The 13,849-nt window shown below is 51.4% G+C and overlaps 1 protein-coding gene across 41 annotated transcripts in view; it reads left to right on the top strand.

Annotated features, from left to right (window-relative positions):
- The window catches only part of NFASC (neurofascin), a 175,483-nt gene that overhangs the window by 22,376 nt on the left and 139,258 nt on the right, over positions 1–13,849 (top strand). The window lies entirely within an intron of this gene.

Here is a 13,849-nt window from a genome sequence, read left to right on the forward strand (position 1 = left end):
CACCCAGGCCCCTTTGTGTTTTGGTTGACACTTCACCCAGTAGGTGAGTGCCTGTCCCGGGGGAAGGGGCCAGCTCAGCACCTGGGAGCATGGCCTGAGATAGTAGAGCTGGGTGGGGTGCCCCCCCGCCCCCTGCTCCTGACCTGGGAAATCCTCTAAGCTGACCTAATTACCTGCAGTGGGGAGGGCATGTGGGTTCCCACAGCTGTTGCAGATGGGGGAGGGAGGGGATCCTGGGACAGCTGGGGCTGTGCCACTCTGGGATTAACCCTTAGGCTGCTGCCTCCCCGGGACAATGCCCCCTTTCACTGCTGTCTCTGCAGGAGGGGACCCCTTTGGAGTTCCTCCAGGCTGGTCAACCCTCCCCGAGGTGTTCATTCATCTGTGGGGCTCCAGGAATCACAGCCCCAGCTTCGCAGGATCTGCCTGATGTGGCGGCATTTCTGCTCTTCTGTCTTGGCGGAGATACCATCAGGAGGTGGTGTATTTAGCCAGAAGCCCCAGTCTTTGCTCCTCCAGGGTCCCCTCCCCACCCTGTGCAGCCGGGAGCGCTCGGTCCCTGGGGACCCCTTGGTGAGAAGCGATTTTCCACTGAACCTGCTCCAGCCTCACTGGGCTGATAGCTGCTCTTGCAGACCCACCACCTTCAGGAAAGCTGGAATCCTGGAGGGTGATGTGCAAGGCATGCCGCCCAGCTCACCCGGCAGGTGAGCATGTGCCTTACGCACAGTGACCTACGTTGTCTCGTGCCTTACAGTGCATGGCGCCCTGTGCCTGCAGAGCCTCGTCTGAGCTTCCTTACAGTCCTGCGCGAACTCTGGCGAGGACCCTGGAGGAGGACCCCTGGGACTCAGGCTCAGTCAGGGAGTGCGGGCAGGGCAGGGTCTGCCCTCAGTCTTCTGACTCCAGCAACATGCTGCACTGTTAGTGTTTGGCAGTGGAGCACCTGCGTGGAACTTGGGCCCTGCCTCAAGTTTATCACGTTGATGTGGGAGCAAGATTTACACCTGCAGAAAGGGACTCGTGAATGCCCCTCCCTGCTCAGACGCAGGGGCCATAACTGGGAACCCTAGACAGTAATGGGATTACGAAGGAGAAAGGCCGTTGTTGGAGTCTTGGGGAAGGCTTTGTGGAAAAGCAAGCTCTGAGCTGACCCTTAACAGATTAATAATATTTGACACAGGGAGCAAAAAGGAGAGAAGACCCGAGGGACAAGGGGGCAGAGGGAGGAGCGATGTGAGGAGACCTGTAGCTGTGGGGCAGGATGTCTGTGGAGTCGGGAGACCGAGTGATCCCTGAGTGTGGAGGGTGAGTTCCAGGCTGAAATCAAACCCAGTCAGACTCAAGGACTGGAAGGGAAGAGGCCGGGGCTGCCTCATCCAAGGACTCTTAGGAGAGACGTCCATCCTACTCGGCCTGGCTTCTGACCTGGCCCTAGGGCACCAGCCCATCCTCCATGCTTCCCGCCGCCACCCTTGTGAGACCTGGAGGCCTTGCTTGTTGACGCGGCGGGCCGTCCTGCATCAAATGAGGCAACTCAAATGGTAAACACCGGGTATCTGGGATTGGCATGGAAATTTTAAGGAGGGAGAAGCAGAAGGAAAATGGTTATGAAAGACCATTTCTGTTGGGCCTTGATACGTGTTTGTCTCATTAACCCTCACGGTGACTCTCCGAGGCCACCATTATCATTATTCCCTGTTCACACGAGAGGAAGCAAACTCAGAGATGAAAGTCACTTGCCCTTGGTCACACAGCCAGTCAGTGGCTGTCGTCTCTCTGCCTCTAGCAGGCTGACTCTCGGCTTCCTGCCTGTAATAAGAATGCAGATAGATGGCCCTTGCCCTCATGGGCTCACAGTCTAGTTGGAAGAATCAGCTAAAAAGTCCAAGAAGGTCTCTAAGAGTGCTAGGCAGCGGGCGGGCAGGGCGGGGTGGGAAGGGCCCAGGGGACAAACACACAGGAAATGTCGGGAGTGGGCATTCAAGGTGGGAAAGCGCCTGTGAGCTGTCGCAGACAAAGCTTCCCAGATGAAGCTGGGCTTCAGGGACGTGGGTGAGGGGCAGGCAGGGCAGAGGCCATCCTCATGGAGACGGTCGCAGAGGCACCAAGGAGAGATGTGGAAGGGTCTGTGTGTGTGAAACATACACAAAGGTAGAGAGACTAGAATGATGCTTAACTTGAGTAATTTATTTTAGAGGTGAAATGTGCATGTCATAAAATTAACAAATTTAAGGTGAACAATTCAGTGACATTTAGTAAATTCACAATGTTGTACAACTACTACCTCTCCTTAGTTTCGAAACTTTTTTGTCACCCCAGAACAGCCCATACCCACTGAACAATCGCCCCCCATTTCCCCCTCCCCCATCCCAGGGCGACCCCTAATCTGCTTTCTGTCTGTATGGATTTGACTGTTCTGACATTTCATATTAAAGAAACCACACAATATGTAGCTTTTTGCGTCTGGCTTCTTGCACTTAGTTTTCAGTAATCTGTGTTGTAGCACGTCTCAGAACTCCATTCCTTTTTATGGCTGTATGCTATTCCGTTGTGTGTATACATCATAATTGATTTGTCCATTCATCCATTGATGGACATTTGGGTTGTTTGCACCTTTTGGCTATTGTGAACAGCGCTGCTGTGAACATGTGTGTATGTGGACTTGCTCGCATCCCTGTTTTCGGTCCTCTTGGGTATATACCTAGGAGTGGGATTGTGGGGTCCTGTGGTCATTCTGTGTTTAACTTGTGCGGGAACCGCCAACCTCTTTTGCCCAGCGGCTACTCCATTTCACATTCCCACCAGCGATGCCCCCTCCCCGAAGCGCTTGTCCTCTGACTTGAAGGCCCCCTCCCAGGGGTGCACACTGGACTCGGCACAGCTGGTGCTGCTGCTTTCTCAGAACAGGCTCTTCAGCCCGCCCTCCTCAGGCCAGGGGCCTAGGCCCTTCCAGCCCTTCTCGTTCCATGCCTCCCACTGAGTCTGCCTTCGTTCAGCCTGTGTGCTCTCAGGTTAGGAAAGTTGGGTGACTGGCGCCATCCCGGCAGAGGAGCCAGGACAGCTGCAGTTTGCTGCACGGCCGCCCCACCCGGCCAGCTCCGGGTCTGCTGCTGGTTTCTGGGCTGGGCTGTCCTGCCTCTCCTGTGCCTCCGTCTCCTGGCTCCAGCCCCTGGAAGCCCCTCGTGTGAGCACGTGGGATCTCAGGGTTCTCAGGCTCTCTGCTGAGGTGATGCTCTCGGTCTGTTTGGGTGCCCCAAGACAGCAACTAGCTTTAAGGAGGTCCTTCTTGGGTGGTGTATTTTATACCACATTTCATTGGCTTTCTAGGGCTGCCATAGCAAAGTACCACAGGCTGGGGGCTTAAATGACAGAAATTTATTTTCTCACAGTTCTGGAGGCTGGAAGTCCAAGATTAAGGTGTCAGCAGGGCTGGTTTCTTCTGCAGCCACTCTCCTTGGCTTGTAGATGGCCATGTTCTCCTTGTGTCCTCACATGGGCTTCCCTCTGTACATGCCTGTGTCCTAAACTTCTCTCCTATGCGGACACCAGGCATGTTGGATTTTGGCCCACCCTAATGACTCTTTACCTTAAGGTAAAATGAAGTCATTAGGGTGGGCCAAAATTCAGTCACGTTCTGAGGTACTGGGGGTTAAGACTTCAACCTGTGAGTTTGAGGGGACACAGTTCAGCCCACAATAGGTAGGTAGGGCAGCAAAGGTGCATAACGGCAAGGGAGGCAGAGAGGCTGGGTGGGGATGGAGGCTGGGGGGCCTTGCATTCTTCTGGGCTTCCGTTGGTTTCAGAGTGGTTCTCTTTCAGGCAAATACAGAACAGGTGGAGGAGGAGAGAGTGATGGTGGCAGTGAAGAGAGCACTGGGGGCTTTGGGGAGGCGGGAAAGCAGTGTCTGTGATCAATAATTTATTCCTGGAGACCAGGCAGGAGGGCGTCGTCATGGCAACAGGCTCGCTGGAGTGCCTGGCCTGACAGTCGCCTCTCAGAGCTGCTCCTCTCTGCCTGCCTCCCCTTCCCGCTTGTCTTGTTTGTGTGCCTCAGGAGACTTTTTGCAGAGTGGAGCCTGCCTGCACCTGGGACGACACCCTCTCCCTGCTCACAACAGGTGATCAGGGCTGTAGCCTGACTCCTTTTTCTGGAAAGACCCTCTGGAGGTCATCTCATTGGCTTTCCAACCCCTTGCCTTGTGCAAGCCCTCAGAAGGCTGCTTTCCCTCGCAGCCTGTCTTGCACACTCTCTCGACCTCTCCCAACAAGTTGAGCACATTGCCTCCCAACCCCACTCTCTGTGCCAGGTGCCTCTGTCCTTGGGGAGATTCCTCCAGCCGGGTGAGTTGTCCTCAGCACTGCCCATCGTTGGCACAGCAGCTGGTCCTTCATTTCTTCCTCCTGGCCTCAGTAGATGGGAAGATGCCAGGAGCATGTAGCTAATCAGAAAGTCTGTGCTCCCCACCATGCTGTAAGCTCCGTGGTGCCATATAGTGGGTACCCAGTAAATATTTGTGCTGTGTTGTGGGGTAAATGAGGAGAGGTCTGATAATGATGGAGTCAGGAGCAGACCGTCCCGCCATGCGGGCCCCCTTGTGGATCTCTCTCCCAGTCTCTCCCGGAGGCTGGGTGTTGGGTCCAACAGCTGCACTGAGCCTCAGCGGTTGAGCCCACTGAATTTTTAAAGTTATTTTTCATACACATTATAATTCACTGCTCCCCTGATTCACTGGCTGTCACGACTAATAAGAGACCTGAGTCTGTAATAACTATTTAAGGCTTAATGTTATTAGTCTTGTAATTGCTGCCAAGGGTCTTGTCTGTTCTCCGAATTTGTAAATCCTCATGCACAAAGATTAGGAAAACATACCCCTGAGCTGGAGGCTGCCAAGGGGGCTGGGTGGCTGGAGACCAGCCCCAGCTGCCTGGCTGGCGTGCGAGTTTCCTGATAAAGCCTTGAGCTGGGTGGCAGATACGCCCAGGGAGCATCCGGGAGCCCCCTTGGGGAGGGCAGGGGGGCCTTGCAGAGGACAAGTGGCTGCTGGTGGAGAAGAGCCCCATCTGTAGGGCCCCCGCCCCCAGCCCACAAGGTCACAGCCCTGATAGCCCAGAAGAGGCAGCAGCGACGTCCTAGTCAGATGGTCGTGATGCTGCCGGCAGTGATGAGAGTGGACAGGAGAAGCAGCTGCAGTAGCAACATCCTCCTCTGGCTGCATCTCAGGAAACGCCCCTGCTTCTCCCCACAGGGGAGCTTTTCTGCGCACAGCTCCATCGAGTCCTCATTGAAGACCATTCATTATGGGTTTGATAGCTTTGCTGTGGTGAAGGGCCCGGGCACATGGCTGATTGTCTGTGGGCCCTTGTCCTTGCACCACCCTTTCTTCTCTTCTGCCTGTGAAGGTCTCGACACTGCTGCCCACGTACCGCTCTCCTGCAGAAATTAGCTTGGAACTCGACCGTCTTCTTTTCTCTGTTTCTTTTTTATAGTAAAACACATGTAACATAAAATTTACCATTTTAATCAATTTAAATGTACAGTTCAGCGGCATTTAGTACATTCACAATATTGTTCACCGTCATCACTGTCTCCTTCCAGAACACTTTCATCACCCCAAAAGGAAACCCCCTACCAATTAAGCTGTCACTCCACATTCTCCCCTCTCTCCAGCCCCTAGCAACCACTCATCTGTTCGGTCTCTACCACTTGCCTATTCTAGATATTTCACATGAATGGAATCATACAATATGTGACCTTTTGTGCCTGGCTTCTTTCACTTAGCATAATGTTTTCAAAATTTATCCACATTGTAGCATGTGTCAGTACCTCATCCCTTTTATGGCTGTATAATATTCCACCATCTGTATTATATATGCCACATTTCATTTATCCATTCATCTGTTGATGGATATTTGGGTTGTTTCTTGTGAACAGTGCTGCTGTGAACATTTATGTACAAGTTTTTGTTTCAGTACCTGTTTTCAGTTATTTTGGGTATATACCTAGGAGTGGAATTTCTGGGTCATTTGGTAATTCAGTGTTTAACGTAGGGAGGAACCACCAGACGTGGCCCACTTCTTTACACAGGGCAGTCTCTGTCGCCTTTTGAGAGGGGGGCAGCCTGCTTCCTATGCCCACTCCAGGCTATGACCTTTGGCAGCCACTTTTGGAAAGTTTCCAGTTCCTAGCCCCTGTCAAGACACAGTGACATCGGTGGACACAGCAAAGGGATCTAGTGGTGACAATGGAGTGCTTTGTAGTGGTTTTTCGTGGTGTCACCAGCTCTTCTTTGGCCACACCTGTGCTCTCCTCCAAAGCCGCAGCGTCTGGGGCTGCGCATTTGTTGCTGTGGTGGAGACGGTGCTCAGAGCCTGTCTCATTGCCCCTTGGAATGATCTGCAGAGGTCTTCCTTGATGACGATTCTGTGCCTTTGACATTGAACCATGTTCCCAACTGCCTTGCCCACCGCCGTTCCCATTTTTGGCCCTATCTTTCAACTTAAAAAAAAAAATCAAATCTACCCTCATAGGATAAAAACTTGCCACCATAGTGCCCATCAAAAGAATGTGCTACAGGTTTGAAAGCAGTTCTGGAAGAGAAGCTTCAGAAATGCTGTACCCCAGGCAGGCTCCTTGCTGGAGTGTGTGCATTGCCTCCCGAGGGGGCCTCCTTGAAGAAGACCGCGCTCATTTAGATGTATACATTCTGGTGTGTTCGTTTGGAAGATGAGTCAGAAGGCTTTACAGCGCACAGTAAAAAGATGATGAGAATGGTTATTGAATTAGGTACACCTCCAGGAAATCGAGGAAAGATATGCATTTTAGGAGTTTGAGGGAGATGAGGTCCAAAATACAACCGGGGAGTGTGGTGGGATAGTTACACAAAGTGGTGTTGCCCAGTGGCTGGGGAAGAGAGGGGTCAGGGGGAGCCCAAAGGCTGCGAACAAGCATCCCCATCTTCCTGAGGGTTAAGAGGGCAGTTAAGTTATTCCAGCCGTCAGTCTGTTTGGGAAGGGGACCACGTACAGAACGTACGATTTGCTCATGCTCCATTTTGGGGGCAGTGTGAGCACGGACACTGGTGAGAAGTACAGATGAGCTGGTACCTTGGTGAGTTGAGTTTTAACATTTTTTAAATATGTCTCTTGCTGTAGCCTGGACAACGCGGGGCTTTCCTGTACAGGTTAAATATCTCAGCGGCTTTGGCAGGCGGGCAGAGAAGCTCTGGGCCACGCCCCAGGCCAGTGTGCCGGATGTGCTTGAGCCTCTGGTGGTGGTGTCTTTCCTCGTCTTTCAGGAAGTCAGCAGTGAGGGGATGGAATGGGGGGACTCTCGAGAGGCTTGAGGGTAGGTGGTGGGCCGGAGAAGTGTAGTCTGGTTCTTACAAGATTTCAGAGGCAGGTTGGAGGCTGGTGACATTGCCGCATTTTACCACCAGGCCTGAGAAGTGAGTGACAAGGTCAGCGGGATCTCAGAGCAGAGAATAGATCCCCCTTCCACTCTGTCACCACAGTAACTCACTCAAGGCGTTGAGGAATCTCATCCTCTGGGGAAACTGTGCCTCTGCGGACTGCCTCCTGTCTCAGCCCTTCCTCTCGGCGGCCTTTGTTTGGGGTCAGATGCTGGAGGACCCAGCAGCGGAGCAGGGAAGGGCGCTGCAGGGATTTTGTAAAAATTTATTATAGTAAAAACTTATGCAGATATATAAAACATAAAATTTGCCATTTTAACGATTTAAAGTGTACAGTTCAGTGGAATTCAGGATATTTACAGTGTTTGCAACCATCGCTACTCTCTATTTCCAAAACTTTTCATCCCCCCAAATAGAAACTCTGTATCCATTAAGCAGTGACCCCCCGTTCCCTGCGCCTCCAGCCCCTGGTAACTTCTAACCTACTTTCCGTCTCAATGAGTTCTATTCTAGATATTTCTTATTAAGTGGAACCGTATAATATTTGTCCCTTTGTGTCCAGATTATTTCACATAGCATAATGTTTTCAAGGTTCATCAATATTGTACCATGTATTGGAACCTCATTCTTTTTTATGGCTGAATAATATTCCATTATATGGATATCCCACATTTTGTCTATGTATTCAGCCATTGATGGACGCTTGGGTTGTTTCCCTTTGGCTGTTATGAATAATGCTGCGATGAACACTAGTGTACAGGTATGTTCGAGTCCCTGTTTTCACTTCTTTAGAGAATATACCTAGGAGTGGAATTGCTGGATCATATGGTAATTCTATGTTTAACTTTTTGAGGAAGTGCCAAACTGTTTTCTATAGTGGTTTCACCTTTTACATTCCCACTGTCAATGTGGGAGGGTTTCAGTTTCTCTACATCTTCACCAACACTTGTTATTTTCCGTTTTACTGATTATAACCATCCTAGTAGGTGTGAAGTGATATCTCATTATAGTTTTGATTTGTGTTTTCCTAATGATTAGTGATGTTGAGCATATTTTTATTTACTTGTTGGCCATTTGTATTTTTTCTTTGGAGAAATTTCTATTCAAATTCTTTGCCCATTTTTAAATTGAGTTGTTTGTCCTTTTGTTGTTGAGTTTTAAGAGTTCTTTATATATTCTGGATATGAAACCCTTAGCAGATGTGTGATTTGCAAGTGTTTTCTCCCATTCTGACGTCCCCTTCTCAGTTTCTTGATGATGTCCTTTGATGCACGCAAGTTTTAAATTTTGATGAAGTCCAGTTTATCGATTTTTATGTTTGTTGCTTGTGCTTTTAATGTCACATCTGAGAATCTGCTGCCAAACCCAAGATTGTGAAAATTTACCTCTCGTTTTCTTCTAAGAGTTTCGTGGTTTTAGCTCTTATATTTAGGTAGTTGGCTGGTCCATTTTGAGTTGATTTTAGTATATGTTGTGAGATAAGAGTCCAATGTCATTCTTCTACATGGGTAAATCCAGTTGTCCCAGCACCATTTGTTGGAGAAATTCTTCTATCCCCATTGAGAGGACTTGGCCCTCTGGTCAAAAATCAATTCGTTATAGCCGTATGAGTTGATTTCTGGGCACTTCATTCTGTTCCATTGGTCTGTGTGTCTGTCCTTATGCCTGTACCACGCTGATTTGATAACTGTAATTTCGTAGTAAGTTTTGAAATTGGGAAACGTGAGTCTCTGAGTTGTTCTTTTTCAGGATTGTCTTTTTATGGCCTCTTGCAATTCCGTACGAATTTGAGTGTAATCACTCTTGAACGTACCCTTTTATGTATAAATGGGGTGAATACGCAGAGGAAGGACTGCGGGGCCACAGGGGATGAGTTCAGCTTTGGTACACACTGTCAAACAGTGCTCCAAAGAGGCCGCCAATTTATGCTTCTCCCAGCAGTTCCCGCTCTACCTCATCTTTATCAACATTTGGTAACGTCAATTCTTTTGCAAAACTTTAGCCTTTCTGCTACATTGCCCAAAAGTTCTGAGTCAAGCGCTGCTGTCATCTTTGAGGGCAGCGTCAGCATCTGCATCTTTGCTCTGGTGGTCTTTCTCCTGGCACAGCCTCAGAGGTGCCCCTTGCTCCCCGCCCCATCGGGGCAGCCAGGCTCTTGCTCAGCCTCGGAGGCTGGAGATCTGGCTGCTGGGCAGGCCAAACAAGCTGCACCTTCACGGCGCAGAAGCTCAGCCCACGCGAGGGAGCCCTGGGATGTGGAGTGTCCCTGTGGGGTTGCTAAAGTAAAGTGGTGACTGGACTCTGGCCTGGCAGAAAGTCCAGTGTGCGTGGGCTCTTGGAGCTGTGCCCAGCCCTGAGAGAGGTCAGTCCTTAGGTAACCAGGCTTCACGAGAATGAAGAAGCTGGCATACATGTCCCGTTTGACCAGAACAGGCTCCTTCAGACACAGAGCTGAGTCCAGAGAGGGCAAATGACTTTCCCAAGCCCTCCAGCACACCAGGGCTGGAGACCCTCAAGCCTGTGCCTTGTTTTTGCCCAGCTCTGAAGGCCCCGAGGCAGTGATGCTCTTCCCATTCTCGGCTTGCTGGGTGGCCACGCTCGAGTCGTGAGGTTCAGTGAGCGTTTATCCCAGGCCTCTGTGTGCCAGCTTTGAACCAGGCACCTTGGGAGCTGCAAAGGGCAGGACGGAGGCCCAGACTGTACTGTACTCGTCATCGGCAGGGCCGGAACACTTGCACACGTCATCACAACGAAAGGAGAATGGGCGCTGTGCTTAGGGTGTACGTAACAGCCTTTGGAAGCCAGAGGCAGGAGCGGTCGTATCCAGGCAAAGGGTTAGACTGGCTTCCTGGAGGAGGTGGCGTTGGCACTGCGCCTTAGAGGATGAGCAGGGTTTTGTTGGGGAGAGTTGGTGTGAGGGAACCTGGGGTAAAGAAACAGAGAAAACAGGCGTAGGTGGGGCAGATAGGGCATTTGGAGAAAAGCAGGCGAAGCCCGCTTCCCTGGTGCTGACGGATGAGGAGCTCCTCAATGCCAGCCGGGCGTGGGCCTCGCTCTTCAGACACAGGGAGCCCCTGCAGGGCTGGCCTGTGCAGGGTCCACTCAGTGTTGTTCCTGACTGGGGGGCATTCTGGTGATACAAGGAGACCATGGGACTGCCGCACCCTCTCATGCTTCTTCTTGTACACATGCACACGCATGCACACGCACACACACACGCAGTACACACATCAGGATAGACAGACATACCCACAAACGCTCATACAGGAACCAGGACAAACGTGTGCATTGAGACCAAGAGACTTGTACACCGAAACCCCTACCATATGTCAGAACTCACTGGACACACACACTCACTACACACACAATGAGACCAACCTGTAAACCTGAGGAGACACACATTCGACGTCACATACGTGTACTGGAACACCTGTGGACATGCTGAGACAGACAGGTAGCCACACATATGAGTCACACTAATAATTTAAGTCATACCTACAAGACAGACAGACAGACACTCTGGGATAGACATACACATATGCCCACCAAGCCAGGTGGATAGACACATGCACACACTGAGATGCTTTCATACACACACAGCTGAGCAGAGTGTGCTCACACTCACTGGGGCACACACATGGGGACTGAAACCCCTCCCCCAGGACACACAGGTGTACGCCTTCATGCAGACTCACAAACGCACGCTCCCACGTAGGCGTCACCACACACGGGCCCACGCACAGCAGCCACACAGCAGAGGCAGACACGCGCCCAGGTGGGTCGCACTGCGCTGGGGCTCCTCGCTCTCTCCTCAAGGCTTGCTCCTGAAGGACCTGCTTCTTGACAGCTGCTCCCAGCCTGTGTGATGCCCGGGTCTCAGCGCGGGATGGGTCCTCAGAGGTGCTCTTGGCTCACCTCCCATTCAGTGCTGGGATTTCTACAGCTTCTCTGACAGGGTCACCCAGCTTCTGCTTAAACACATCAGACAAAATACTTCACTACAGCAATTTCCTGCCACAGCAGAATTCGTGTTCCAGTCTGGGAAGTCAGGATTATATGCCCAGAGATGAGAGTGGACCCGTAGCCACAAGAATGAACAGTTAACACAAGTGGTTTGAGGGCCTCAGGTGTGCCCAGCCCTGCCCCGTCCCCTGGATTCCTGTGGGCAGTCCCTTGGCCCCACTCTGGCAAGGTCAGCAATTCCCTGGATCATTCTGTTGCTGGTCTGTTCTGGTATGGATGAGTGGGTGGGTTGGGCTGTGCACATGGGTCCTCAGGACCAGGGGCGTGGGGTGGGAGCATGACTCCGCTGCCCCGCCCAGGACGGGAGGGGGCTCTCCCCAGGCATGCCAGCTGTTCCTACAGCCCTCCTGGACTGGTATGGGCTGTCCTCAGCGAATGTGACCCACATTCAGGCTGGCCAGCCCCGCAGCTCTCCCTGCATGCATTCCTCCCCTCTGGCTCTGACTCCTCCCCGTTCCCCCTTCTCTACTGCCGTCCCCCTGGGCTGGGAAAGGGGCTGCCATCTGCACGCGGCTCTGGGGGATGGCCAGCATGGCTGCCTCCACGAGGAGAAAAGCCAAGGGAACTCCAAAGCAATGGATGGCGGGGTCGGGGGCAGCCCCCCTCTGGGTGCCCCCCACATCCGGATGCTAGCTCGATTTTCTCAGAATCTTACCTCTTTTTACTCCTTTTCCATGTGGGAAAAGTCTGGTCTCTCCATTAACCCCTCCCTGTACGCTGCTGATACAGAAAATGGGCTGCCTCTGCCCTCCCCGTGGGATCACCCCTGTTCCGGCTCTGAACCTTAGGGCCAGCACTGTCCCCGCTGACTGTGCCTTTCTCGGTTCTCCTTCCCACACCCTCCCAAACACCACTCGCCCTGTGTTCTTAATGGCTCAACAGCAGCCCCCGGGAAAAGGCCACGCTGGGGGCAAGGTGTGGGGTTGGAGGGAGCCAGGGCCGGGGGGCTGGGGTGTTGACTTGAAGCTCAGTATGAGGCACCAATGTGGTGTGATGGTCAAAAAGGCGGTGAGCTTCCCTCAGCAAGGGCCGCCCTGTGCCCTGTGCTGGGGAGCTGTGCCCTCTCTGGGCACCACGCCACCACAAATACTTTTCCTTATTAACAAAAGTAATTTATGTTCTTTGTAGAAAATTTTTGAAAATATAAATGAGCACAAAGGAAAAAATGCAAATTATCCATAATTTCACTACCCAAAGATAGTCATTCTTATCACATTCTTGTAATTTGCTTTTTTCACTTAATAGTCCTCATATTATTAAAATGCTCTTCTATATTATTTCATCATTTTAATAACTGTATAATATTTCATTGCTTATGATAAGAGTGAGAATCCAAGCTTTGTTTTTGGTACTTACTGTATGTCTCAGGCACTGTCATTCATTGAACCTTTGTAACCTGAGATTAATGCTGTTATTATCCCAATTATACAAATAAGGAGAGTGAGGGACAGAGAGGCTGAGTGCCTTGCCCAAGGTAACATAGCCAATAAATGGCAGAGCCAGATTTTTTCCTCCTTCTTCTCCCCAGAGCACCCCAGCACATGGTTGTATATTCTAGTTGTGAGTGCCTCTGGTTGTGCTATGTGGGTTGCCACCTCAGCATGGCCTGATGAGCGGTGCCATGTCTGCCCAGGATCCGAACTGGCGAAACCCTGGGCCACCAAAGTGGAGCGTGTGAACTGAACCACTCGGCCATGGGGGCGGGCCCCCCGGAGCCAGATTTTGAACCCAGGTTGTCTGGCTCCAGAACCCTGACTCCCACCCCCTACTGCCTGTCAAACCAAGGACATGCCATGGCTTATCATTTCCCAGTGATGGCTGTTTAAGTGGCTTCTAGTTTTTTACCATATAAACAATATTCTGGTGAACATTTGTGTAACTTACATTTTCTAATTATCCTTGATTATTTACTTAAGATCTACTCCTAGAAATGGAATTTATGGAAGAAAGGGCATGAACATTCTTAAGACTTTCAAATGTGTTTCCAAACTTTCCTCCAGAAGGATGTTGTCAGGATATACTCTCACCCCAGGGTAGGAGGGCTGGGCCTTACGCTTTAAGGGAAAGCCGGGCCGCTTGAGTCTGGCCCACGCAGGGGAGACAGGATGGTGCAGCGCATGGAATAATTTCCTGAGGGGCAGCTGGCGGGGCTGGAGAAGAGCTGGCGTGTTGGAGGGAGTGAGGGCCACACTTGTGGCCATAATCAAACGTGCAGTGGGGGGCCGGCCCAGTGGGGTAGCTATTAAATGCGCACGTTCTGCTTCTCGGCGGTGTGGGGTTCACCGGTTCGGATACCAGGTGCGGACATGGCACCGTTTGGCAAGCCATGCTGTTGTAGGCGTCCTACATATAAAGTAGAGGGAGATGGACACGGATGTTAGCTCAGGGCCAGTCTTCCTCAGCAAAAAGAGGAG

This window comes from Equus przewalskii, chromosome 23, assembly GCF_037783145.1.
Source record: "Equus przewalskii isolate Varuska chromosome 23, EquPr2, whole genome shotgun sequence".
Lineage (NCBI taxonomy): Eukaryota > Metazoa > Chordata > Mammalia > Perissodactyla > Equidae > Equus > Equus przewalskii.